The 26,669-nt window shown below is 42.8% G+C and overlaps 1 protein-coding gene across 8 annotated transcripts in view; it reads right to left on the reverse strand.

Annotated features, from left to right (window-relative positions):
* The window catches only part of TPD52L1 (TPD52 like 1), a 94,188-nt gene that overhangs the window by 59,948 nt on the left and 7,571 nt on the right, over positions 1 to 26,669 (reverse strand). The window contains exon 1 of one of the 8 annotated variants that reach the window (XM_069599049.1): positions 13,881 to 14,039. The exons of 4 other annotated variants lie outside the window; for them this stretch is intronic. The gene's annotated coding sequence lies outside the window, so the exon portion shown is untranslated. Of the gene's footprint in view, positions 1 to 13,880; positions 14,040 to 26,669 lie in introns of those variants that run through there. 3 more of the 8 variants (XM_069599045.1, XM_069599047.1, XM_069599044.1) reach the window with 3 other exon arrangements.

The following is a 26,669-nucleotide window of genomic DNA, read 5'->3' on the forward strand; positions in this document are numbered from 1 at the left end:
AATGTTTAATTCCAAAAACTAATCCTCAAGGTCTTCTCAGAAATGTTGTTTAATATTGGTCTCACAAAATAGGAGAATCTTGACAGGTAGTAATGGGGAGGGAGATCTTATAGGACGAGCATTGGCAAAGTATAAGAACCAACAAAGTTCAGGTTTAGTACAAGAATGAAGAGTTGCTTGACCATCTGAAGTTAGGCTTTTAGGGGAAGGGGTAAGCTGCTGCTGCTACTGCTAAGTCACTTTTGTCCGACTCTGTGCGACCCCATAGACGGCAGCCCACCAGGCTCCCCTGTCCCTGGGATTCTCCAGGCAAGAACACTGGAGTGGGTTGCCATTTCCTTCTCCAATGCATGAAAGTGAAAAGTGAAAGTGAAGTCACTAGTCGTGTCTGACTCTTCGAGACCCCATGGACTGCAGCCTACCAGGCTCCTCCATCCACGGGATTTTCCAGGCAAGAGTACTGGAGTGAGTTGTCATTGCCTTCTCCGGAAGGGATAAGAAATGTACCAAAAAGAACGTTTGGTCTGGATCCTCGAGGATCCTGAATTGGAAAAAAGATGGAAAGGAGACTGGAGGCAGGAGATGGAAAAAGAAGGACAGGCTTTTGAGCAGAGGGATGGCAGGATAGGAGATGAGCTTAGAGGAGAAAACACGGCTTTCCTGATGCTATGATGTACTCAGGGATGACCTCATGGGCTGCCGAGTTATAAATGGCCCTCTCATCCTTAAACAGAAAACTCGGAAATACTGAGCTTCCAGATCTATTCCTGCTTCTTCCAGATCTTTCCCTGCTGTGAACTGCCCACTTCTAACCAATTGCAAACTACAGGATGCCAAGAAAACAAAAAAAAAGTCACACTCAATATCAATTGAGTAAATACGCTGGAACTCCAAAGGCGGTCCTAGTCAACTCTTAACCAATTAAATGGCATGGGGTCCTGTATTCATTTTTAAATTGTTTTTACTTTTCAGAAAACTTTTCCACAGAATTCTCTGGCTGTCTAAATCTCGATGCTCTAAGAGCAGTGATCTATACATTGAACTGTCAACATTATCCTCAAGGAAAACAAAAGTCCTTTGGATTGTGAGCTCCTTGAAGGCCTGGGCATGCCTTCATCCTCAGCATCTCCCCAGCTCAGTCTTGCAAGTCTCAAAGGAGAACCGCTGTGCAATGAACGCATAACAGCTGTGCACTTTTACTAAGGATGATGTTGGAATTGGGAGGGGAGGAAATACGTACCTAGAGTCCAATACTTTCACATCAATATCTACACCTAGATATATAGATTTACATATAAAATATCTATGTATATATATTTTTTCTCATTTACATACATATTTTTCATGAATATGTGCTTTGCTTATGTATATGTACACACAAAGGCACAGTGGTAAAGAATCGCCTACCAATACAGGAGACATGGTTCTGATCCCTGGGTCAGGAAAATCCTCTGGAGTAGGAGATGGCAACCCATTCCAGTATTCTTGCCTGGAAAATTCCACGGACACAGCGGAGTCTGGCAGGCTACAGTCCATAGGGTCCCGAAGAGTCAGACATGACTGACTGCACACACACACGTACATTTCATAGACAAGTTTCCTATTTTTTTTATGCATGCGTTTCTCATATCCACAGAGGCTGTTTCCAGCTTGCCTTAGCACTCCGCCACTGTACATGCCCCTGAAGCTATGCCATCGTAGAGAGAATGCCTCACACAGGAAGTCACAGAAAAATTGGCTGGGGATTTGTCAGCCTTCCCCAGCCCACTGGTTCTCAGCAATTTACCTTCATGGTCCCCCGAAGAGCTGTGACACACTCTCAGGAACAGTGACTCACTGTGGCAGTGAATGGCAGTAGGGATGGCACTCCCCCAGCCAGTCTACCCAGGAAGAGAGGCACCAGAAAAGGAAGAAAGAGGGGAAGACGGAGGAGGAACATGGCAAAGGGGAACAGAAACACAAACAGCTTGGAAAAAATCCCCTAGGTCCTTCTGCCCCACCCCACTGAGGACAGGTCTTAGCCCTGGTCTCCACCCTCTCTACTGAGAATCTCAGTATAACTTCAGAATATCTCCTTTGGAATAAGATGGACCTGGACCTAGTCCTGGCAACACATTTAAGAGCTGAGCAGTCCTGGCTATCTCACTTAGCTTCTCTAAGCGTCACTTTCCTCATCTGTAAAATAGAGAAAATAATAGTCACTTCCTCAAAAAATTGTCTGGAAGATTAAATAAGATTAAATTATGTAAACACTTGGGTATAATGTCTAACACAGAAAGATAATGAATAGATGTCAGCACTGATTATTACAAACAACCAGCTAGGCAGTGCTACACGAACATCGGTGCCCTTAGGATTAAATGCTTGCCAAGGAGGACAAGGAGATAGTAGACAGGGAGGCCTGGTGTGCTGCAGTCCATGGGGTCGCAAAGAATCGGACACGACTGAGCGACTGAACTGAACTGAACTGAACTGATTTCCTCAGAACTGAAGCTGGGCAGCAGAAAGACTCACTGTGAGGTACCGCTGCATGAAAAGAAAATAAAACATACCCATCCCCCAGCCCCGCTTTCCCAAGAAGGGCTAGTAACGCGTCCCTCGGTGGCCAAGTGATGTCATAGCAGGTGTTTTTTCCATTAAAGGGACAAGGTCTGCATGTCCATTTCTTCCTTCAGTTCAGTTCAGTTCAGTCGCTCAGTCGTGTCCGACTGTTTGCGACCCCATGGAGGCCTCCCTGTCCATCACCAACTCCCGGAGTTCACTCAGACTCACTGTCCATCGAGTCAGTGATGCCATCCAGCCATCTCAGCCTCAGTCGTCCCCTTCTCCTCCTGCCCCCCAATCCCTCCCAGCATCAAAGTCTTTTCCAATGAGTCAACTCTTCGCATGAGGTGGCCAGGTTACCAGCAAGCACATTTGGCGATCCTTCTGAGGCACTTCTAGACAAGGAAAATTAGGATTTCCCCCTTTTTCTCAAAAGTATTATTGCTATGAATTAACCCCAAAGAACTTCATGATGCTGGTTCTGAAACCCTTGGCATTAAGAGCAGGTGTCAGTGTGGCTGGGTGACAGTCATATGCCAAGAGCCAATACCTGGTCCTGAATGCCAGCCAGTTTCATCAGAAGAACAACGATTTCCACTTGGAGTAAAGCCATCCTTAACCACCACCCACCCCAGCAACTCTCCTGCAACAGAGGCCCTGAGGGAATGATGAGGAGGGGACAGTCTTCTGCAACAGCATGACTAGGAAAGTTTGGTGGCTGTGTAGTTGCTATTTCAGGTTCTTTATTCATAATCCTGTTCAAACCTTTTATGATTCTATATTGTGCTTTAGAATAGCAAGTTCCATGTTATTACACTGTGTGAATATTGGTTCTTTTGTTTGAACTTTTTGTTAAAAAACAGTAAAAGTTCATAATGACAAGGTATGTTGGTGTCCAGTGTGCAGAAGGAGGAACGAGGGAAAATCAAGTATCTGAAGGCTGGTGAGGACTTGTGATGTCCCACAGTTATCCACTTCCTCCTTTGCTCAGAACTCTCTCTCTCCTGATATTAAAGAGATAGATAAGCTCAGAGTATGTTTGGCTTTATATTAATACTTGGAATATCTGCACCCTGTTTCTCTATTTTGACAAACTGCATGTGAGAATAGCCAGTCGAATGGAAATCACCACTGTGCTTGGGTGCGTACAGTGCTGCACCAGTGATATTTGGTATTGGGTAGGTTCCTCTACGCTGATTCACCTACAAGAAATAATATGCCCCCAGTTTTGAACACATCATTATCCCTTCTCCATTTCCTTTTGAAATTAAAGGAAAACTAATTAAATCCATATTTTGATGGAACTGAAAGAGGACATTGAGTCTCTCCATTTAGAAATGCCTGTGCTCACAAAACACATCAAGCAAGTGGACAATGGGTGAGATCCAAGTGTCAAAGGACAGTCTGTTCTCCTGCAAAATCATCCACTGGGAAATAAGGTTAGGAACACTATTGAGAATAAAGGAATGGAGAGGGAGGTGGGAGGGGGGTTCATGTTTGGGAATGCATGTAAGAATTAAAGATTTTAAAATTTAAAAAAAAAAAAAAAAGGAATGGAGAAAATATAATCTGAACAAAATAACCAAGCAGACATCAAGAACAAAACAAAATCCCAAGGTCACCAAGAATTCACTCTCATAAAAAACAAAGCTATAGTTTGGAAGACAAATGAATTCAGAATCCAGTTAAGATTCCATGGACCATCATACGACATAATACAAACCACTGTCATCAGTAAATAGCACAGAGAAAACAGTATTGGATGACTCCATATTGTTTCCTTGGTCTAGCAAAAGAGATTATGTTGGGTACACTGTAAAAACTCCAAAGCATGCCAATGTAATGTTGATGGCATTCCGCTTCATTGATTTCCTATCCTCATTCTGGGTTTTGCAGTGACTCCCAAATGCCACCTACTTCAGCACGGTTTTCGGAGAGAATGACCTAGGACTTATTCTGCAAATAGGGCACCAAGAACAACAGTCTGATTCACTTGGGACTGGTCACAAGTTTGGTGTCTTCATTTTTGAAAGTCCTACAAAAACTAAGAAAGGCGTATTAATTCTTGCCAGTTACAAAGTCACAGCCAGTAGGAATAGTTCAAATTATGACCAGTATAGATTATAAAGGCTATTTCTACTCTGGCTCTTGAGGCTGTCTTTCTTTAAAGACGTGGGAAATGACCTTAGAGCAGAAAGCTCTATCCATACTTCCTTTCTATCCTAAACTCCAATGCTTCAGTGTTGGTAGAGAATTCTAGGAAGGGAGGGCAAATGGAAAGGGATATTTTAGGAAGACCTATGATTTGACTTTCACTGTTTTAGAATACCCTTTTTATTAAGTGTTTCATTAACTGTAAGTATTACTGCTATGGTTTTTACTTTATATTCTTCTTATGGCTCAATTTATTTCAAACACTCATGTAATAAGGAAACAAAATCAAGTTCCTTCAATATTAGATCTACTCCAGAGTAAAAAGGGAAGAACAATGAGGTTGTTGAAAGAAGTCTTATGGAAAAGTACTACAAAGAGAGAGGTTGCCAACCCCAGCTCTGCTCTTTCCTCATGTGACTATCTTTTGACAACACCTGCAAAATCAAAGGCATCAGTGTTAATGACCATGAAAACCATGTTAGATTAAAAAAATTAAGTTGATGGCAGGATATAAAGGCTTTCTTTCCTAATGAATACCTAAAAATGTTTGTTATACACATCTTAAATTAGGTATCCTAGGACGCCGTAGGCAGAGTCCATTTTCTGCTGTCTTTTTAAAATTTGTTGCTCTCAAATCTAGTTAGATACAATACATGTCATTTTCCTTTGCAGTCAAAGTAGGAGTCAGATTTTTGAACACTTCCACTTTCAATGCCTACATCAGCAGCCTCTATGATTATGACCCACACAAATCCCGTATTTGAAATGAGGTGTGCAACTGATCTCTACTGGTCCTACAAAGAATTAATTTAGCAGTTTGCCCAACTGGGATAATTACTATAAAAATATACTTAATTGTTGTTAAGTATGGTATGGAACTTTTTTCTTTCTATTTAAGCATATAATTTTAAAGCTTAAGTAGAAAAGAATGCTTAGGGCAGAGGTGAAATTAACTGGGATGCCTTCTATTTATATCAGGATGATCAGCCTTCTTATGACAAATCCAACTGCTGGAGAAAAATTACTACCTAAGGCATCTACCACAGCAGTAAAAAAGTATCTGCTCCCATTTTAAGCTAATTCTCTAAAAGTATCACACAATGCTTTCCTTAAGACTGAAAACTATTGGGTTGGCCCAAAAGTTTGCTTAGGCTTTTCCCTACGATGTAATGGGAAAACTTGAGTGAACTTTTGGGCCAACCCAATATCTTAAGGAACCTGCTCCCTGAATGTCTTCCCCATAAGCTGGCCTTACTGGCATGTACTCAACAAAGCAGAGAACATCTCGGTCTGGATTTGATCTCACTGAGTAACTGCCTAGCCAGCCCAGTGGAAATCTTCTGACTAGGGAATGCCAGACACCCAGCTTGACAGGTGTTTTCTGATGCATTTTTTTTTTTTAATGCAGGTCACTACCCCATTTAGTGGATCAGTAAGTCAACTTAAGAGTCTGTGACTAGCGTTTTTTTTTTTAATGAAATAAAACAAGGTAGATGAGAATAGAGTAGAAATTACTAGGAATACACAGAGTTAGGGCAAGTAATGTTTCATGAAATTTTCCTTCATAGCCATTATTCTATATATATGTGTGTGTGTATATATATATGTATATAGGCACAACCATATACATATACACACCAATATAACAGAATGTAATGTAAGAAGTATTGGTTATTTTGTATCAAGGTTTGAAAAGTTTGAAAAACACATCTAAGAAGGACGCTTTACTTCGTTTAATACAAGATCTAAATTTCCACACACTCTCACTGCATAGGTCCCTCTTTCCAACAAGGGAAGGGTAGGAGTAAGCCAGGATAAGTGAGGCCCTTTTAGCTATGCTTAGAACACAGCTGCAGGAGGAAGAATCAACACTTACTACAGGAAAAAGATCCCCCAAGGATAAAAATGTGCCTTTCCACTCAGATACCAATTTGACAGAGTAGAGGCGCACTGTAGTCTCCACTGGAATCATTAGTTTTCTCAGCTACGGTAACTTGTTCTGAAACCTACCCCTGCCCGATGGCTTTAGCGGAATGTACAATACGCTTGGAGAACTATGGGACATCTTATTCAACAGGCAATGCCATAAATCCTGGCCACCTTCTCAACAGAAACTTTCAAAACAAGATCTCTATTAATTATTCTTAAAGGTGAAATGCTCCCCTTACCCCTCCCTCCAAACCCCAGCTAAAACCTTTCATGTTTTAATGCCATAAAAAAACTTGGTAGATGAGGAGGCATAAAAACAAAAGTGCATCCGGCAGTTTCTGGATTTAAGACAACATAAGGCTTTATTTGCTGCCAATGCATGTGTCTATATGTATGTACACATGTATAAATACATAACTACACATACATTTGCAGTGGCAGCCCACTCCAGTGCTCTTGCCTGGAAAATCCCATGGACAGAGGAGCCTGGTGGGCTGCAGTCCACGGGGTCGTGAAGAGTCTGACACGACTGAGCGACTTCACTTTGACTTTTCACTTTCATGCATCGGAGAAGGAAATGGCAACCCACTCCAGTGTTCTTGCCTGGAGAATCCCAGGGACGGGGGAGCCTGGTGGGCTGCCGTCTATGGGGTCGCACAGAGTCGGACATGACTGAAGCATCTTAGGAGTCTTCGGAGGATGCGCTTTTTGCCACTGTTTGACAAAAACAGCATCACAGTCATGTACTCTTCTGTCTCTTGCTACTCTTAGTTAACAATTCATAATGACTATGCATGCTAAATGGTACATCCAAAACTAACTGCTTTAAGGGACTGGTGAATAGTTCATGATAACCAAATACTGTATGTATTCAAACATTGCCCCTTTGATGGACACTTATTTACTTCACTTTTTTCTGGCTGGGAAGGTACCCACTATAATCAGTGCTGCAATGGATATCTTCGTGCAGTCACCATTACATAGGGTAGTTTGGGTTTCAAAAAATTTCAAGAGACGAATTTAAATTTTAATAGATGCTGCCCAGTTGTTTTCCAAAAAGACCGGAGCAGCTCGCATCTTGTTGATTATTTATTTTGCATATTGTAGTGTGCATAATGTCATGTGTGTATGTTTTTTTTTTTAACATACTTCCCTTAAGACCCTCCAGTGGAGTCATACAAATGCCAACAGCTTCAACCTGTGTCACTTCAAGGCCCTTCACTAGGCACACTTCAACTATCTAAGCTTCTTCCCAATACTTATAATCTACACTTGATCTTAGCCAAAAGGCCGAGAAGCAATCCAGCACTTTTGTCCTGTCAATCCTAACTACAAAGCTGTGCTTCAAGCTCACTCTTCCAAGAAGTTCTCCTTTATAGCTGTGACCTGGGCTGGCCACCCTGAACCTTCTAGATGCTTCAGTTTTATATATACATGCTCAATGCTGCTTTTCATTCTTTTTTTTTCATTTTTGTTTATTGTATAAGGATTGGTTCTATTGGAAAATCCTCAAAGAATGGGAATTTGTTTCTTTGGCTGTCCTCAGAGTTTCATGAAGTACTCAAAATACCTTTCATTGCATTCTTAATCACCACCATATGTGTGTGTGTGTGTCTGTGTGTGTGTATGTTACAATGCGGTATATAAACACACACAGTAATTTGTGAGTACTGGGTGCACAAATTACTTAAAGTCTCAAAGTGAAAGTGAAAGTTGTTCAGTTGTGTCCGACTCTTTGCGACCCCATGGACTATACAGTCCATGGAATTCTCCAGGCCAGAATACAGGAATGGGTAGCTGTTTCCTTCCCCAGGGGATCGTCCCAGCCCAAGGATTGAACCCAGGTCTCCTGCATTGCAGGTAGATTCTTTACCAACTGAGCCACAAGGGAAGTCCAAGAATACTGGAGTGGGTAGCCTATCTCTTCTCCAGGGGGTCTTCCCAACCCAGGAATCAAACCAGGGTCTCCTGCATTGCAGGTGGATTCTTTACCAACTGAGCTATCAGGGAAGCCCTCTGTGATGAGTGGGACAGGGGGCTGGGAGGGAGGCACAAAAGGCAGGTGATATATGTGTAATTATGGCTGACTTGTGTTGCTGAAGGGCTTTCCTGGTGGCTCAGACAGTAAAGAATCTGCCTGCAATGCAGGAGACTGGGGTTTGATCCCTGGGTTGGGAAGATCCCCTGGAGAAGGGAATGGCAACCCACTCTAGTATTCTTGCCTGGAGAATCCCATGGACAGAGGAGCCTGGTGGGCTATACAGTCTATGGGGTTGAAAAGAGTTGGACGTGACTGAGCAAATAACACTCACTTTCTTTTATTTCACAGCAGAAACCAACACAACATTGTAAAGCAATTTCCCTCCAATTAAAGAATACATTTTTTTAAAGAAAAAAATTAAAAAGACGCAGTACCCAGCGCCTGGAAAGTCATCATCCATCTAAATGGCAGGTTCCCTCCCTTTCTACCTTCAACCAGCTCTCAAAACCGCCCCCTCAGCAACCTCTCCTGACTGTCTATACAGAGGCAGCCACTGCTTTCACCTCACGTTCTAAAAATGCAACTCCTACACCACTTTGCTCACGACTTCAGCTCATGAACCCTGAAAAAGGCAGCTTGTGCCTCTGCGTGGTCAAAAACAATGCTGCGCTGTGCGCTTGTTCAGGTTTACACATGTTCCCTGCACCACCGTGTGCTTTGCACCTCGCCTCGGAGAAGGCACAGCTGCTGTTTAAACCGATCTGTACAACATCCAGCCAAGTGACATACATTTACGGGTTCTGGCTTAATAAAATGCCCCTGGGCGTTTACTCGGCATCTATGCCTTTCTGCCATCCCAGGCACTCTGTCATTATATGCTTAACTGATTTCTAGAAAGTACAGCTGCCAGGGAACATAGTCCTGCCTCCCTCAAGCCAGACACATCCTAGAGGTAACTGGGCCCACAAGAACTAGCCTGAAGGGGTGATGTAGGGCAGAGCCACCAGGCCCACAGCACTCAAACTCCACTTTCCAAACAAAAGTCAACTGCCCCAGAATCTCCCTAATGCCCGAGAGACTCCTCAGACCCTGTACCATCCAACACCAACTCACTCCAGCTCTCCTTTGAAACCTGAGAAAAGAGAGAAATTGTCCAGAGACCTATGGCTCATACCATGCCAAGGGAAACAGATCTATCCTGAATGGCCACAATTATCTATGCTGACACATTTTAGTACCCCTTCTGGGTCATCACTGTAGCAGCAGAATCTAAACAGTGCATTGAAAAGCAGAGACATCACTCTGCCAACAAAGGTCTGTATAGTTAAGGCTGCAGTCTATCCAGTAGTCATGTATGGATGTGAGAGTCGGACCCTAAAGAAGGAGAGCACTGAAGAACTGATGCTTTTGAACACTTCTCAAGTGCTGGAGAAGACTCTTGAGAGTCCCTTGAACAGCAAGGAGATCAAACCAGTGCATCCTAAAAGAAATTAACACTGAATATTCATTGGAAGGACTGATGCTGAAGCTGAAACTCCAATACTTCGGCCACTTGATGCGAAGAGCTGACTCATTGAAAAGGACCCTGATGCTGGGAAAGACTGAAGGCAGGAGGAGAAGGGGGTGACAGAGGATGAGATGGTTGGATGGTATCATTGACTCAATGGACATGAGTTTGAGCAAACTCCGGGAGACGGTGCAGGACAGGAAGCCTGCTGTGCTGCAGTCCATGACTGAGCGGCTGAACAACAATACATTGCCCAGCATACAGAAGATGCTTATCATTTAATAAATGTTATCATAGAGTAACATATGCCTCTGTCTAGTTCTATCCTCAGTGCTAGTGGAAAACACCCAAATTCTATAGCTATTCTTAGTTTGATATTTAAATTCCATGATTCTGGTTAAATCTTGGTTTGATTTCGTCTCTCTCTTTTTTCTCTAGAAAATAGCATGTACATAGGCAGAATAGCTGGTCACCTTGACAGTATCACTGAACTCCCAGCAGCCTTAGTTCTTTTTGTACTATGGCCGATAATGTTTCCTGAGTCTTAGATCTGTTACGTAGTTCCCTGGGTTATTCCTAAATCCTCCTGGAGAGGTATCTTATATTACAACCTCTTCCTCTTCCCGAAGTTTGGTCTGGCATTGTTACTTATGCTAATCATTTAGATCATATAGTAACAGGTTTGCTACCTCATTGCTACAAATTGATTGGAAGTATGTAAATTAATAATTCATTAATAATATGACGTCGTGTTCACTGCCATCAGATTTTTCACCTTTCTGGATCTTAAAGAGAAAGGCAAACTGTAGACTTGAACCCAACTTCTAAGACTACTCTATGCCATTATTTCCCCCCTCTTCTGTTTCCAGCTTTGTAACCTGCACAAGAGCAATGCCAGCCTCCTTCACACCCCGTGAAAAGACTGTGAATACTCACAATTAGATGTACTGAATAGCATTCAGCAAGTATAAAGGGTTATGGTAACAGCAAGTCATTTGGCTGCCATTCTGTGGGCCACCAGAGCTGGGAGCTGGTATGATTCTATTCCTTTATTTAAAGGAACTTTGAGCAAGTAAATAGAAAACATTTTTGATACCTGAATGTATCATTAGAAAAACTGGGAAACTGTTTTCTATAGATGTGAAAGAATCCCACTCATGTTTTCAATTATAAGTTGAATTCTACAGAAAGGGGTAATTCACACTCTCCTTTATATCCTCTGATAAAGAAAAGCTGAATACACACACATAGATATGCTGAATTTATTTATTTATTTATTTATTTATTTTAAAATTATGTATTGAATTTAATTTGCAAATTCCAATTTGTTAGTACTTTCAGGAACCTCAAAGTTAAAGTGAAATTTTGCTCAGTTTAAAAAAGTTATAAACCATGCTTGGCACTAACTGTCCAGTTAACTATAGCAGGTGGTAGGTAACCCTGGGAAAAGGTTCAATTTCAAATATCTCTCCTTGAAATCATAACAAATACAAGCCTGCCTTTCTTTTCCTTCTTTCCTTGTCTTCCACCTTCACTCCATAACAGAGTTGAATTGACTTACAACATCATATATGATGAGATAATAATTATACAAAAATAAAATAGGGCTTGTATAACAACTATGAGAAGACATAGGGAAACTGACATATCTGATGATTCCCAAAGACTCTGAGTGGAACAATTACTCATGTGATAGAGAGCTGACAGAAGAACAGCAATAACCAGAACTATGGATAAGAGATAATGAAATGGTAGCGTCAAGAGGGAATCGGAGTTCTGCCTCGTGATGGATCCAGGTGCATTCAGACTCGAGGTAGAAAGTGACTTTCCGTGTCGAAATGGCTTTCAAACTCTCTCTCTCTCTTAACCAGATTGCCTCGAAGATGCTACTCCCCAGGGCAACACAGCCCTCTTAAAAACTATTTTTGAAATTTTCTTAGAATGCTCAAACAACATTATCATGCTTGAGAGCAGAAAAGACTCACTTCAAGTAAGCTGCCTTCTCAGTATTTCCGTCCATAAAAAGATCACTGGCATTCAGAGTAAGTACACTGAAGGACTAGAAAAAAAAAGTTAGTACTACCAAGTGAAAAGAAAGAAATGAAAAATCATTCTGCTACATTGAAGCTATCTGTGGAAAAAAGTTCTGCCTTAAATATATACCAGACACAATGAAATTATCAGCATGGTAGAAGCAAAACAGTATACAACTCACATTACCCTAAAGCCTAAATAGAAAGGGGAAAAAATGATCTGCCTGTGAAATGTTTTAAGGAATTTATAAAATAAATATTCAACCACTAGTACTATGGAAATCAGTATTCCAATAGTGGTTCTTAGTTAGCAAAGGGCTTAGAGGCATGTGGGGATTATTATAATTCTATTCACGCTTGAGTATGACAAGGTTGCATATTGTCACCCTGCTTATTTAACTTATATGCAGAGTACATCATGTGAAATGCCAGACTGGATGAGTTACAAGCTGGAATCCAGACTGCGAGGAGAAATATCAATAACCTCAGACATGCAGATGATAGCACTGTAATGGCAGAAAGCAATGAGGGAGTAAACAGCCTCTTGATGAGGGTGAAAGAGGAGAGTGAAAAAGCCAGCTTAAAACTCAATATTAAAAAAAAAATAAGATCACGGCATCCAGTTCCATCATTTCATGGCAAACAGGAGGGGAAAAGGTGGAAGCAGTGACAGATTTCCTCTTCTTGGGCTCTAAAATCACTGCAGATGGTGACTTTAGTCATGAAATTAGAAGACAATTGCTTCTTGGAAGGAAAGCGATGACAAACCTAGACAGGGTACTAAAAAGCAAAGATATCACTTTGCCGACGGAGGTCCATAGAGTCAAGGCTATGGTCTTTCCAGTAGTCATATATAGATGTGAGAGTCGGACCATAAAGAAGGCAGAGCACCAAAGAATTGAAAGTGTTTGAACCGTGGTGCCAGAGAAGACTCTTTAGAGTCCCTTGGACAGCAAGGACATAAAACAGTCAACTCTGCAAGGAAATCAACCCTGAATACTCATTGGAAGGACTGATGCTAAAGCTGAAGCTCCAGTACTTTGGCCACCTGATGCGAAGATCCGACTCACTGGAAAAGATCCTGATGCTGGGAAAGATTGAGGACAAAAGGAGAAGAGGGTGACAGAGAATGAGATGTATCCTCTGGATGGTATCACAGATTCAATGGACATGAACTTGGGCAAACTTCGGGAGATGGTAAGAGACAGGGAGGCCTGGTGGGGTGCAGTCCATGGGGTCACAAAGGGCTGGACCTGACTTGGAGACTGAACAACAACATTCACTCTCGAGGGAGTCCAGCCTCTGAGCAGTTGACTTGAACCAGGAGGCTGAGTGGGATGACCCTGTCTTTCTTTGAGCAACACTAACTGCTGTTGTTGTGCTAATTGCTCAGTCGTGTTGGACTCTTTGTGACCCCCTGGACTGCAGCCCACCACGCTGCTCTGTCCGTGGAATTCTCCAGGCAAGAATATTGGAATGGGGGTTGCCATTTCCTTCTCCAGGGGATCTTCCCGACCCAGGGATCAAACCTGGTCTCCTGCATTCCAGGCGAATTCTTTACCATCTGAGCCACCAGGGAAGCCCAAAGGTGGTACAGTCACTGAGGAGGTTGGTAGCTGGCAGGTGGAGAGGAAGAAGCAAGGCTTGCCGGACCAGGAAGAGAACCCGGGCTGCGGCAGTGAGAGCCCTCAATCGTAATCACAGACCGCCAGGGAGCGTTCCCGGTACTTACTGCTTTTAGCAACATGTCCTGAGGGCTTTCTTGGGTAATCCTCTGTGTTCCACAGCACACAGTGATAAACAGAGTAATGGAATAAAGCACAGTGTTTTTCTTCTTGAAGTTTTGTTGCCAGGAGAGCTAAAGTTGAACAGGAAAGTGACCGGGGAAGTTGTGTCCAAATGAAGGAGAGAACTATGAAGGATGCCAAGAATGCAGTCAGGTGTGTCTGTTAAGACTGAGTGACTCAAGGAATATGAAGGATTTCAGAGATACAGCAGAGGTCTTTACAGCTGGGTGGAAAGAATGTTCATAGTTCGTAAGAGGCAAAGAAATGCAAAATCCAATCAAGTGGGGGCTGCAGATTTCCCTCTAGAAGTCCCAGAATTGCAGACACAGCAGTTCAGGGTATTCACCAGGGTCCCCAGTGAGAATGCAGGCAATGTTCCAACCTAAAGCTCTTGTCCTTGAACAACTTCACACGTACTCAGAAAGCCAACTCTGTCTCCTGGAAAGTAAGCTCAATTAAGAGAGCAAAGTCTCTGTGCAGAGTATCAGCCCCACAAAGATGCAGATCATCTATGACCATCACTCCACCACCCCCTTCAACTGGTCACTGTTTTCTTTAACAATGACCAATACATCTAGTATAGTACATCTTTAATTAATTTATGTTGTTTACTATTTATGTGGGCTTCCCAGGTGGTGCAGCAGTAAAGAATCTGCCTGTAATGCAGGAGACCTGGGTTCAATCCCTGGGTACAGAAGACGCCCTGGAGAAGAGAATGGCAACCCAAGCTAGAATTCTTGCCTAGAGAATTCCATGGACAGAGGAGCCTGGCGGGCTATAGTCCGGGAGGCAGCCCATGGTTACTATTTGCCTCTTCCCTCAAATGGGCTTCCCTTGTGGCTCAGCTGGTAAAGAATCCACTCTGGATTCGATCCCTGGGTTGGGAAGATCCCCTGGAGAAGGGAAAGGTTACCCACTCCAGTATTCTGGCCTAGAGAATTCCATGGACTAGTCCATGGGCTCACAAAGAGTTGGACACGACTGAGCGACTTTCACTTTCTTCCCTCAAATAGGGGGAAGAAATTTCCTGAGGGCAGAAATTTTCTTTTTGTTTGCTTATTTTTTTCTGGAGTTTAGAACAATGCCTTGACACATGGATATTTCAGGTAACTGCCGCATGAAGAAATGAGTAAGACCACAGAACTGGCAAACTTGTGGGAAGGCATCTGAATATTTGGAATTTCATATTACGGTTGAGAGAGTTTCATCTTTTGAGAAACTATCAGGTTTATAATTACAATTTTAAACATTTAATTAGGTCATTGATTTAAATGTGATTTTAAAGTAGAAATCTTACTAAATTTGTAAGTAACATTAGAACATTTAAGAGAATTTTAGATTTACTATATTTATATATTTAATTTCTAGATTTACAAGATTTAAGTAATTGGGCAGGATAGTCAACTGGAAAAACTGAAGTACTCAAACGTGAAATTGACTATATCAGCTACATGTATATATTGGTTAATATCAGACTATTTTAATATCATACTATTCAAAGTTCCTTTAACAGTAATTATTAGCATTTGCTCATTTTATAAATAGGATAAGATTTGCAAGCTGAATTTAAGAATGTAAATATTCTGAATCTGATTGCAATGAATAAAATGTTAACTGTTTAAAAAAAAAAACAAACACTTCCAAATAGTCTTTTCAACAGGGCACAAGAACAAATCACAGCGTGATTCAGAAGGGAGAAGGCACACACATGACAGGATCACAGGGCCGCGAGGCAGGAAGAAAACCTACGTAAAAGAAACCAGCCTGAGCCAACGACCCACCCCCAGCCCAGATCTTGGAGTGTTTTCATCTGCAAAATGAGACTGTATGAGATTACTAATGAACTTCTCCCAGTTCTTGGTGATGGTGCTGTTCCTTAAGGACACAACAGATTCAAAGTGCCATGGAAGTTGGGAAAAGACAGGGATTAACTCCAGGGAGAAAATCAGAAGTTCATTAGCAGTTGGATGGGATCTGTCAAGTCAATATGAAAGGAACCAGGATTCCAGGTGGACAAAACCTGGGAATCTAGAAAGTGGGCTTGGGAAATGGAGACACAGAAAAATGTCCAATGGTGAGCATGCCATCTAGCACAGTCGAGAGAACCCTTCACTGGTGTGTGGATAAACACAGCTCACAGCTCAAAAAGCTAATGTGTTAGCAGCAGCATTTACTGTATTTGCTAGGAAGTCAGAGACATTTTAACAGCACAATAGTAGTATTTGAGACATTTTAACAGCACAATAGTAGTATTTACATACGGCCTCAACAAATATTTGATTATCAAAATGATTACATCTATTTGTATTAAGATTAGATTTTACAAAAAAAAAATGCTTTTACATTACACAGTCATTCCTTGGGAGCTTATTTTAAATTTACTTCATAGTGTACAACTTTATTAGTATAAAGGCTAACCCTGAGTCAAATATTCATTTTACAGAATACATCTTGAGTTTTATGAAACTGAAAGAATACCCACCTATAAGAGATGCCCTCAGAAATCAGAATTTGCCCTAAATTTTCAACAAAGCTAAAAATACTCTCCAATGAAAGGTCAGTGAAATTGGGAGGAAAATGGATGCATAGACATCAATATTTCAAAGCCTCACAGGCCATCAGCAGAGACCTGAGGGAGGTGGCTCATTCAGGGAAGGAAATAAGTGCTTTTCAAGTTTAATTCAGTAACTTCTTGCAACAGGCAGAAGAGTGGATGTAAGAATAAGGACATACCTTCTCGTAAATCTCTACAAAAGAGCAAGCAGATCAGGCCACCTGCACATTACAGGAGAAAATGCTACCAAATTCCGGTAGCTTTTATTTCTATGAATGAGACTTTCATTTGTCCAGGTAAAACAGCATGATGAAGTATTGCTGATGCAGGGTTTCCCACGGCACTGAAAATCAGCTGCTCGAATAAAGCATCCTCAAGAGAGTGGGTTACAGTCTCTCTTTCTGGTCCCTCCTTTGCCTTCTTGGACTCTGCACCAGGACAGCCAGGAAAACCTGGGAACCCAGGGCACACGGTTCATCTGCACAGCTCATCCTGAAGTCTATTACGTATCTGTTCAATAGCGGCTTAATGGAGACCGGGAGAAACCTAGTATCTATTTCGTTGCTTGTCAAATATATATCAGGTGTCCAGTGACCTCTTTTCTTTTGAGCTGTCTTACCAACAAAACTCCATTTTAAAAAAGAAATTATTCATTGAATCAAGATATCACGGGGAAAACTAGGAGGTGATTGACCTCATTTCCCGGGAAAGCGCCATTAGAAGCACCTCTTGTCCTAAGTTTCTCTCATCAGCCTCCAGGCATCTCTTCTTGTGTCCCGCTGTATTTCCTTTTCTCTCTCCAAGGCTCACTCTTTGGGGGTCCTTCCTTCCCTCCTTCCTGTATTTCCCCCTCCCCCTCTCCAGAGTCCTCTCACTCTCCTTTCCTTAAGAGGGGCAACTTAGTTCTTCCCCAGCTTTTATTTTTATATCGCCATCCCTCAGCTCCTAAGCTTAAAGTCATCTTCGGTACTTCAGTGTTGCAGGTAATCATGACAGAGAAAGAACACTGAGAATTCTTACCATCACTCTTACTGCATGTGTGTGTGCTAAGTTTCTTCCGTCATGTCCGACTCTGTGCAACCCTAGGGACTGCAGCCCACCAGGCTCCTCTGTCCATGGGATTCTCTAGGCAAGAATGCTAAGAGCGGGTTGCCATGCCCTCCTCCAGGGGATCTTTCTGACTTAGGGATTGAACCCGTGTCTCCTACATCTCCTGCGTTTCAGGCAGATTCTTGACTGCTGAGCCACCGGGGAAGCCCATCGCTCTTACTAGCGCTTCTTTAGTTTAGAAAGATTTGATGAGAAGTTACAATAAAAATTTTTTTTAAAAAAATTAGCCATTTCTTATAAAAATTGACATGGTCATCCCCTGTTACACCCTGCTGGGGTTAGATAAGATGTTATCCACTCAGTACTATTCACTCCTTCATTTTTGTTTCCTCCACAAGTATTTACAGAGTGTTTTCCATGGACTAGTCATTGTTCCAGACACTGGGGATATGAAAATAAAGAAGACAAAGTTCCCTGCCCTCAAGGAGTTTAAATAATAGTTGAGAGAAAACGAAGGCAAATAGTTATGCATAATATAAAATGGATAGTGCTATGAAGAAAAAGAAGGCAGAATAAAGGAAATAGATTGGGATGGGTGTGTGTATATAGATATGTGTATATATATATATATATATATATATATATATATATATATATATATATATATACCTAAAATATATATGCATATAAGACTCCTTGGAGGAGGCAAGGCAACCCACTCCAGTATTCCTGCCTGGAGAATCCCATGGACAGAGGAGCCTGAAGGGCTATGGCCCATAGGGTCACAAGGAGTCGGACATGACTGAAGTGACTTCGCACAGCACATACATATATATATACACATATATATGTAGTTTTCATTTGTGCCTTATGTTTTGAAACCTCTGAAATAGCAAGAGCAGAAACCTACATTTGTCATTAGGTGCTTTTCAGAATACTTGGAAATCTCAAGTGTGCTGCTAAGCAACAGACACCAGGATGTTCAAAGGCCTGCCACCCGAACACACACCTTGCTCCATGGGCTCCGCACTGCTTCAGCAAGGCTGCACTGTAATAATCAACATCCAAACCACAAAAGGCCAGAAATAAGATCTGCCATCTGAAAAGATAAGCACTGCCAGCACTCCCCCGCCTCCGATGATCTATGAAATTATCATGAGAGAAGCAGCGGAAATGGAAGCAAAGAATTTAACTCATTCATCCTCAGAAGGGCTTCCCAAGCAGCGCTCGTGGTAAAGAATCCACCTGCCAATGCAGGAGACACAAGAGACGCTGCTTTAATCCCTGGGTCAGGAAGATCCCCTGGAGTAGGAAACAGAAACCCACTCCAGTATTCTTGTCTGGGAAATGGACAGAGGAGCCTGGTGGGTCCCTGGGGTCACAAAGAGTCAGACACGACTGAGCAACTGAGCACTCACATCCTCAAAATGTGTCCAAATGACGAACACGACTTTGTATGTCTGCCTATCTCTAAGTTTTGATCCAAGAAGGACCAAAGGAGCAATCATTTAAAATACCCTCTTGTTAGCAAAATTGCAGTGTGTTTTACTAGGTAAAATTTACACTCCAGAAAAGAACTCTGCATGCAGGCCAGATGTCCAAATTCCAGCAACTTATATATTTATTTCTATCTTCAACCTACTCATCTTTCCTTAGCTCCAGAGAGCTATTTTTAATCACATGGTAGGTGGTGTACAAAATCCAAAGAATTTTCTGATAAAAGAATGCATTAAAGATAGTAGCTTGACACCTAACTGCTATGACAAAAATAGGGCGGTAAGCTCATAAGAAAGGACTTTGGTTTAATAAATAAATCTCACATTTCCTTTTCATTACTGGAATAGTACCCAAGCACTGTCCTAAGTGCCTCATGGGCATTGTCTCAGTCATCACCAAACCCCCCACTCTCACCATTTTTCAGATGAGAAAGCTGAGACTTCAGTTAAACGTCACACATCCAAAAAGTAACTGAACTCAATTCAGTTCATGAATTCAATTCTATGAGACAACATCTGTGTTCCCACCACTAGGCTGGAGTCCCTTTATATGCCAGAACCTCTTTCTTTTTTTTCTTCTATTTCTTCCTCCTGACTTCTCCCCACATGATACACTCATATCCTCAGCCTAGAGAAACAGCTTATGTGGGTGTACAGTCATTCTCTAAATGCAAAGGACCAGCATCCAGACTTAAATTTTAGGAATTACGTTAGGAAAAGAAAATGTCTAATTTGGCTGCAAACTTCGGAGAAGGCAATGGCAACCCACTCCAGTACTCTTGCCTGGAAAATCCCATGGATGGAGGAGCCTGGTAGGCTGCAGTCCATGGGGTCGCTAGGAGTTGGACATAACTGAGCGACTTCACTTTCACTTTTCACTTTCATGCATTGGAGAAGGAAATGACAACCCACTCCAGTATTCTTGCCTGGAGAATCCCAGGGATGGGGGAAGCCTGGTGAGCTGCTGTCTATGGGGTTGCACAGAGTCAGACACGACTGAAGCGACTTAGCAGCAGCAGCTTTCCACATAGAAATGGAAACAAGCATAGTTCCATTATTGCTGCTTTATAGTTTTGTATATATATATATATATAGGAACAGCAGCATTATAAACACACACACACACACACACACACACACACGCATACATGCTAAGTCGCTTCAAACATGCCCAACTCTTTACAATCCTGTGGACTGCAGCCTGCCAGGCTCCTCTATCCATGGGATTCTCCAGGCAAAAATACTGGAGTGGGTTGCCATGCCCTCCTCCAGGGGTTTTCGTGAACCAGGGACCAAACCTGAGTTTCTTATGTCTCCTGCATTGACAGCTGGGTTCTTTACTGCTAGCACCACCTGGGACATCTGGTACATACATGTATACATACTTTTATATTTAAAAAGCAACATGTGATAAAGAATTTTAATGAGACTTTCAGGAACAAGCTAGTCAGGAGCTCAAAGGACATTTGACCCAACCTCTCGAGCAAGAGGTGAGCAAACAGACCTGAAATCCAGGCGGAGGGATCACACAGGGGTATGCAAACAAGAAATCATTCCTCACTGGGGTCACCCTGGGGTCTGTCCACCATGAGAACAAGTAGGGGCTCCCATACACGTGCATGCAGAAACCCAGCCCGGTGAGTTTATATCGGAAGTTTCAAGCAGAGTGTGCATCAGAATCATTGGAAGGGCACTGGAGACAGAGATGGCTCGTCTCCAAAGGCTCTGTTTCAGTCGGTCTAGAAATAGGGCTTGCGTGCATGCATGCTAAGCAGCTTCAGTCGTGTCCAGCTCTGTGTGACCCCATGGACTGTAGCCCGCCAGGCTCCTCTGACCATGGGATTCTCCAGGCAAGAATACTGGAGTGGATTGCTATGCCCTCCTCCAGGGGACCTTCCCAACCCAGGGACTGAACTCTCATCTCATGTCTCCTACACTGGCAGGCGGGTTCTTTACCACTAGCACCACCTGGGAAGCCCAGAGTGGGGCTTTAAGGATATGCATTTCTAACAAGTTCCCAGGTGAAGCTAATGAGGCTGGTCAAGGGATCACACTTTGACAAGCAGTACATTGCCCGTACACCACTGCCACCTCTAAGAGCAGTCAGCTCTGTCATAGCTCAGGATGAAGACTGTTCACGCTGGCAACATGGTCCACCTGCGAAGGGACACGTGAGCCTGGCAGCCCACTGAGGGCTGTTTACGCAGAGCGTTCTGGAGTCCTGGGGACCCCGAGGACAGCCTAGGAGAAGAGACACAGGTTCTAGGTGGGCTTACAGACTGCTCACTCTGGACAAGGCGCAGCTAGAGGAAGCCTAAAACAGGGCCGTCTGAAGTTAATGGCTCAGGACGGGTGTCAAGAATTGTGAAGGGTTGGATTTCGCCCCACTTGGCGAACAAACAAATTAGCCTGCCAGCTTCGGAGATGCTGGCAGAAAACACCCGACTCCTGGGTCACAGAACAGAGAGAATTTATTACTCACAGTGATAGCCGTAGCCATGGTAACATCATTGCACCGGTTCCCTGAGCCCTAATTCTGGCAGGGTGACACGCTGAGGGCCAGGTGTTGTCTGATTACACAGTGGGATGAGTTTCTGAGAGCAACACCGAGATTAGGATGCTCTGATTTTAAACAGATCTGCAGACATCGGGTCTTGCTGGAGTCCTGATCTTTATTATCTCGGACGATAAACCTACCTACCCCTAAGGGAGGAGGTCTCTGTCTTCCAAGGCGGCCTGCTATGCAAAACCTCCCTGCAAAGACAGTCCAGGGGGAATCAGCTGTGAATGCCTTTGCTCCCAAGACCAGCCGTGCGGAAACTCGAGAGACTGATGGAGAACTGTCTCCTCGCAACAGGGCCCGGCTGCCAGGACGAAGGGTGACCCCGACTGGAAACGAGGATGAGGACACGAGCCGGGGAGGCAGCCGAGGGAGAGTTTCTGAGGCAGGAGACTCAGTGAGTGGAAAGGCTGTGAGGAGGCAGCCGGGGGAACTCAGAGGGCGTCCGTTAGGAGATGAGGGCAGGGAGGAAACAAGGAAGAAGGGGGACCGATCATGGCGCAGCCTCGTGGCCACAGCAAGGACCCCGCCCTTTATCCTGAGAGAAAGGAGAGCTGACTGCCGAGTCCTGAAGGGACGAGTGGCATGGTGCCACATGTTTTGAGAGGGTCACTCTCCGCACCATGTGGAGGAACAACCTGAAGACAGGCCAGGGCCAAAGCAGGGAGACCAGTTAGGAAACTCCAGCAGAGAGTCAGTGAGAGATGATGGTGGCCCAGACCATCGTCTGGGAGGTGCAGAGAGGGTGCAAGTCGTTTGACTCTAGGCATATTTTGAAAGGGGGATTCTCTGGTAGCTCAGATGGTAAAGAATCTGCCTGCAATACAGGAGACCTGGGTTCGATCCCTAGGTTGGGAAGACCCCCCCTCTACCCCAGAAGAGGAAATGGCAACCCACTCCAGTATTTTTGCCTGGGAAATCCCATGGACAGAGAAGCCTGGCAGGCTACAGTGCATGGGGTCACAAAGAGTTGGCAATGACTGAGCAACTAACACACACATTTTCATATTTTTGAAAGTAGAGCTAGCATGACAGACTGGAAATGGGCTATGATGGGGCCTTTCCAACGATAGGTTTGGGGCTACTGTGGTTGAAATGGTGTTGTTAGCTGAGATGCGGATAACTTTGGGAGATGCTGGGATTCTAGGGTTATTTCCAGGAAAGAAGATCAGAAATTCAATGTCAGACACATTAAGTTCAAGATGCTTATTAGGCATTCATGTAGAGACAGCAAGTGAACAGGCTGAAGGTGAGGGGCCAGGTCCAGGCTGGGAAAACACATGCGGGAGTTGTTAGTTTTCAGATGGTTAGTTTTAAAAGTGTGAGAAGCTCACCAAGAGAATGAGTGCAGACAGAAAGAAAGGCGACTGAGGCAGGGCTTGTGAAGGAGTTGGGGGAAAGCACTTAGCATCCTGGAAACCAAGAGAACGAAGAGCTCCAGGGAGGAGGGACTGAGCGACTGTGCCAAGTGAGGCCAGTAGGTCATCAAGATAGTGTGGTACTGGCACAAAAACAGAAATACAGGCCAATGGAACAAGAGAGAAAGCCCAGAGATGCACCCGCGCACCTATGGGCACCTCATCTTTGACGAAAGAGGCAAGAATATACTGTGAGGAAAAGACAGTCTCTTTAATAAGTAGTGCTGGGAAAACTGGACAGCTATGTGTGAAAGAATGAAATTAGAACACTCCCTAACACCATACACAAAGATAAACTCAAAGTGGATTAAAGACCTAAATGTAAGACCAGAAACTATAAAACTCGTACAGGGAAAACATAGACAAAAAACTCTTTTACATAAATCATAGCAAGATCCTCTATGACCCACCTCCTACAGTAATGGAAATAAATGAAAAAAATAAACAAATGAGACCTAATTAAACTTAAAAGCTTTTGCACAGCAAAGGAAACCACAAACAAGGTGAAAAGACAACCCTCACAATGGGAGAAGGTAACTGCAAATGAAGCAACTGACAAAGGATTCCTCTCCAAAATAAAGCATTTCATGCAGCTCAATACCAGAAAAACAAACAAGAAAATCTAACAATGGGAGGAAGACCTAAAGAGACGATTCTCCAAAGAAGACATACAGACGGCTAATAAACACCTGAAAAAAATACTCAACATTGCTTATTATACGATAAATGAAAATCAAAACTACAATGAGATATATATCATCTCACAACAGTCAGAATAGCCATGATAAAAAAAAAATCTACAAACAATAAATGCTGGAGAGATGTGGAGAAAAGGGAGCCCTCCTGCACTGTTGGTGAGAATGTAAATTCATACACCCATTATGGAGAATAGTATGGAGATTTCTTTAAAAAGTATATTAGGAATAAAACTACCATATGACCCAGAAATCCCACTACTGGACAAAAACCTGGGAAAACCACAATTCTAAAAGACACCTCAATGTTCACTGCAGCATTATTTACAATAAGCAGGAGATAGAATAACCTAGATGCCCATCGACAGATGAATGGATAAAAAAGTTATGGAACATATATACAATGGAATATTACTCAGCCATAAAAAGGAACAAATCTGAGTCAGTTCCAGTGAGGTGGATGAATCTAGAGCCTGTGATACAAAATGAAGTAAATCAGAAAACCAAATATCATATATTAATGCATATATATGGAATCTAGGACAATGATCCTGATGAACCTATCTGAAGAGAGCAGTAGAGACGCAGACACAGAGAACAGATTAACGGACACAGCGGGGGAAGGAGAGGGTGGAATGAATTGAGAGAGTAGCCTTGAAATATATCCATTACCATATGTAAAAGAGGTAGCCAGTGGAAATTTGCTGTATGATGCAGGGAGCTCAATCCTGTGCTCTGTGAGAACCTAGAGGGATGGTATGGGGTGGGATGGGGTGGGAGGGAGATTCATATGTAGGTTCAGAGAGAGGGCACATATGTATCTGTGGCTGATTCCTGTTGATGTATGGCAGAAACCAACACAACACTGTAAAGCAATTATCCTCCAATTAAAAATAAATCAAAAAATTTTAAACTAAATAAAAGAATAAAAAAAAGTTAGTGCTAATACCACTATTATTTGTCCAATTCTCTTAATGAAGGAGGTCAGCAACCCCATAACATACATAATCAAAGAATTTGAGTTGAGTGGGATGGGAGAGGGGGAGGCAGGCTCACGAAGGAGGGGATATATACATGATTATGACTTATTTGCATAGTCATATGGCAGAAACCAGCACAACATTGTAAAGCAATTATCCTCCAATTCAAAAATAAAATATATTTTAAAATGTAAACAAAGAATGTAAGTCATTAGGGGGGTAGGTAATATTGTGATTCCAATTCTTTTCAAATGTATGTATGAATCATTGTTTAGATGTGTGTTTTCCCTGTTTTTTACGTACTCAACCCACTTTTTTTTTTCCAATACAAGATTTGCTTTTCGAATGTATTAGATTTTCTGTTTGTAAATACAAGGGCCTTTTTCTCTCAGATGTCAAAATCGTTTCTGGAAAGGAGAGGCCAAGGTCTCCGCTCAGCCCTTTTCCTGCATGGAAGAGAATCCGTAAGGCACATGCATTGAGCACTGCCATGGAATAACCAGCTGCCTTCTGGCTGGTGGATCAGTTCAGATCAGTTCAGTTCAGTTCAGTTCAGTTGCTCAGTCGTGTCCGACTCTTTGCGACCCCATGAATCGCAGCACGCTAGGCCTCCCTGTCCATCACCAACTCCTGGAGTTCACTCAGGCTCACGTCCATCGAGTCAGTGATGCCATCCAGCCATCTCATCCTCTGTCGTCCCTTTCTCCTCCTGCCCCCAACCCCTCCCAGCATCAGGGTCTTTTCCAGTGAGTCAACTCTTCTCATGAGGTGGCCAAAGTACTGGAGTTTCAGTCTCAGCATCAGTCCTTCCAATGAACACCCAGGACTGGTCTCCTTTAGGATGGACTGGTTGGATCTCCATGCAGTCCAAGGGACTCGCAAGGGTCTTCTCCAACACCACAGTTCAAAAGCATCAATTCTTCAGCACTCTCCCCTCCCAAAATAGCAAGATCACATTTCAAAAAAGTTCTGCATGTATGTTCTTACCTCTATACATTCTCTTAATGGTCACAGGGACAAATGCGAGTCCTAATCCTCAGAATAAGCTTCCTTCTTTCAGGTACAGAGTCATTGAGGGTGGGCTCTGGGAATCTGACGGAACATCTCATATAAACAATTGGAACCAGGTCCGGCACACAGTAAGTCCACAATAAACAGACATTTTCCTTGTCAGTAATGTCCTTCATGGAATGTGTAAATTAGGAGAAATGGGTGAGTGCTTATAAGAACCTTTCCATCATTTGAAATAAACTTTGCAGAAAGCAAGAAGATGGATCCTGGGGGTATCAAAAGAGGAATAGTGAGGATCAAAGACTTCAATTTCCTCCTGACTTGTCTCGACTCTTAAGTAACGGAACCATCTTTCCATGATGTCTTCATGTAGAAATGAATCCTACATGAATTCTGAAATCCCAAATGTTGGCAATATTTATAGACTATTTACTATTCTCATTATCACTACTCTCAGCTCGTTCACATACAGGGGGCGGAAATCAGGGGAAAACAAACAAAAAATATCCAACAGCCAGAGACTCTGAAAGAGAGAAATCTGAGGAGACCCCTCTCATTGTCCCCATAGTTATCATTTTCTTCTGAATGAATCAGTTCTGTTTCCAGGATCCTTGACAAGCTGCTCTTGCTACTGATTGACAAAAGAAGTGTCTAATTATAAGAAAATTTCATTTTGCAGTTTCCAAGGGCTTGGTGGATTCTGCGTTTTAGATATACGTCAGAGAAAATATAATTTGTGTAAGCTGCAAATAACGAGATATAAGTCTGGAGATGAGATATAACATATAGACACCATTTTTTGGTATGTGGTATATCATTTGGCTATAGCACAAGTAGCCAAGCATCAGATTTTTCTCTTCTGAGGAAGAAGTAATAGGTTGGTGATAAAGGGGTATTCTTGGAGATTTGTGGTTTTATTCTGGGACTTTCACATGCTCTGCCTCAAAATGCAACATTTATAAACGACTCA

This window comes from Ovis canadensis, chromosome 8 (genome assembly GCF_042477335.2).
Source record: "Ovis canadensis isolate MfBH-ARS-UI-01 breed Bighorn chromosome 8, ARS-UI_OviCan_v2, whole genome shotgun sequence".
NCBI classification, from domain to species: Eukaryota; Metazoa; Chordata; class Mammalia; order Artiodactyla; family Bovidae; genus Ovis; species Ovis canadensis.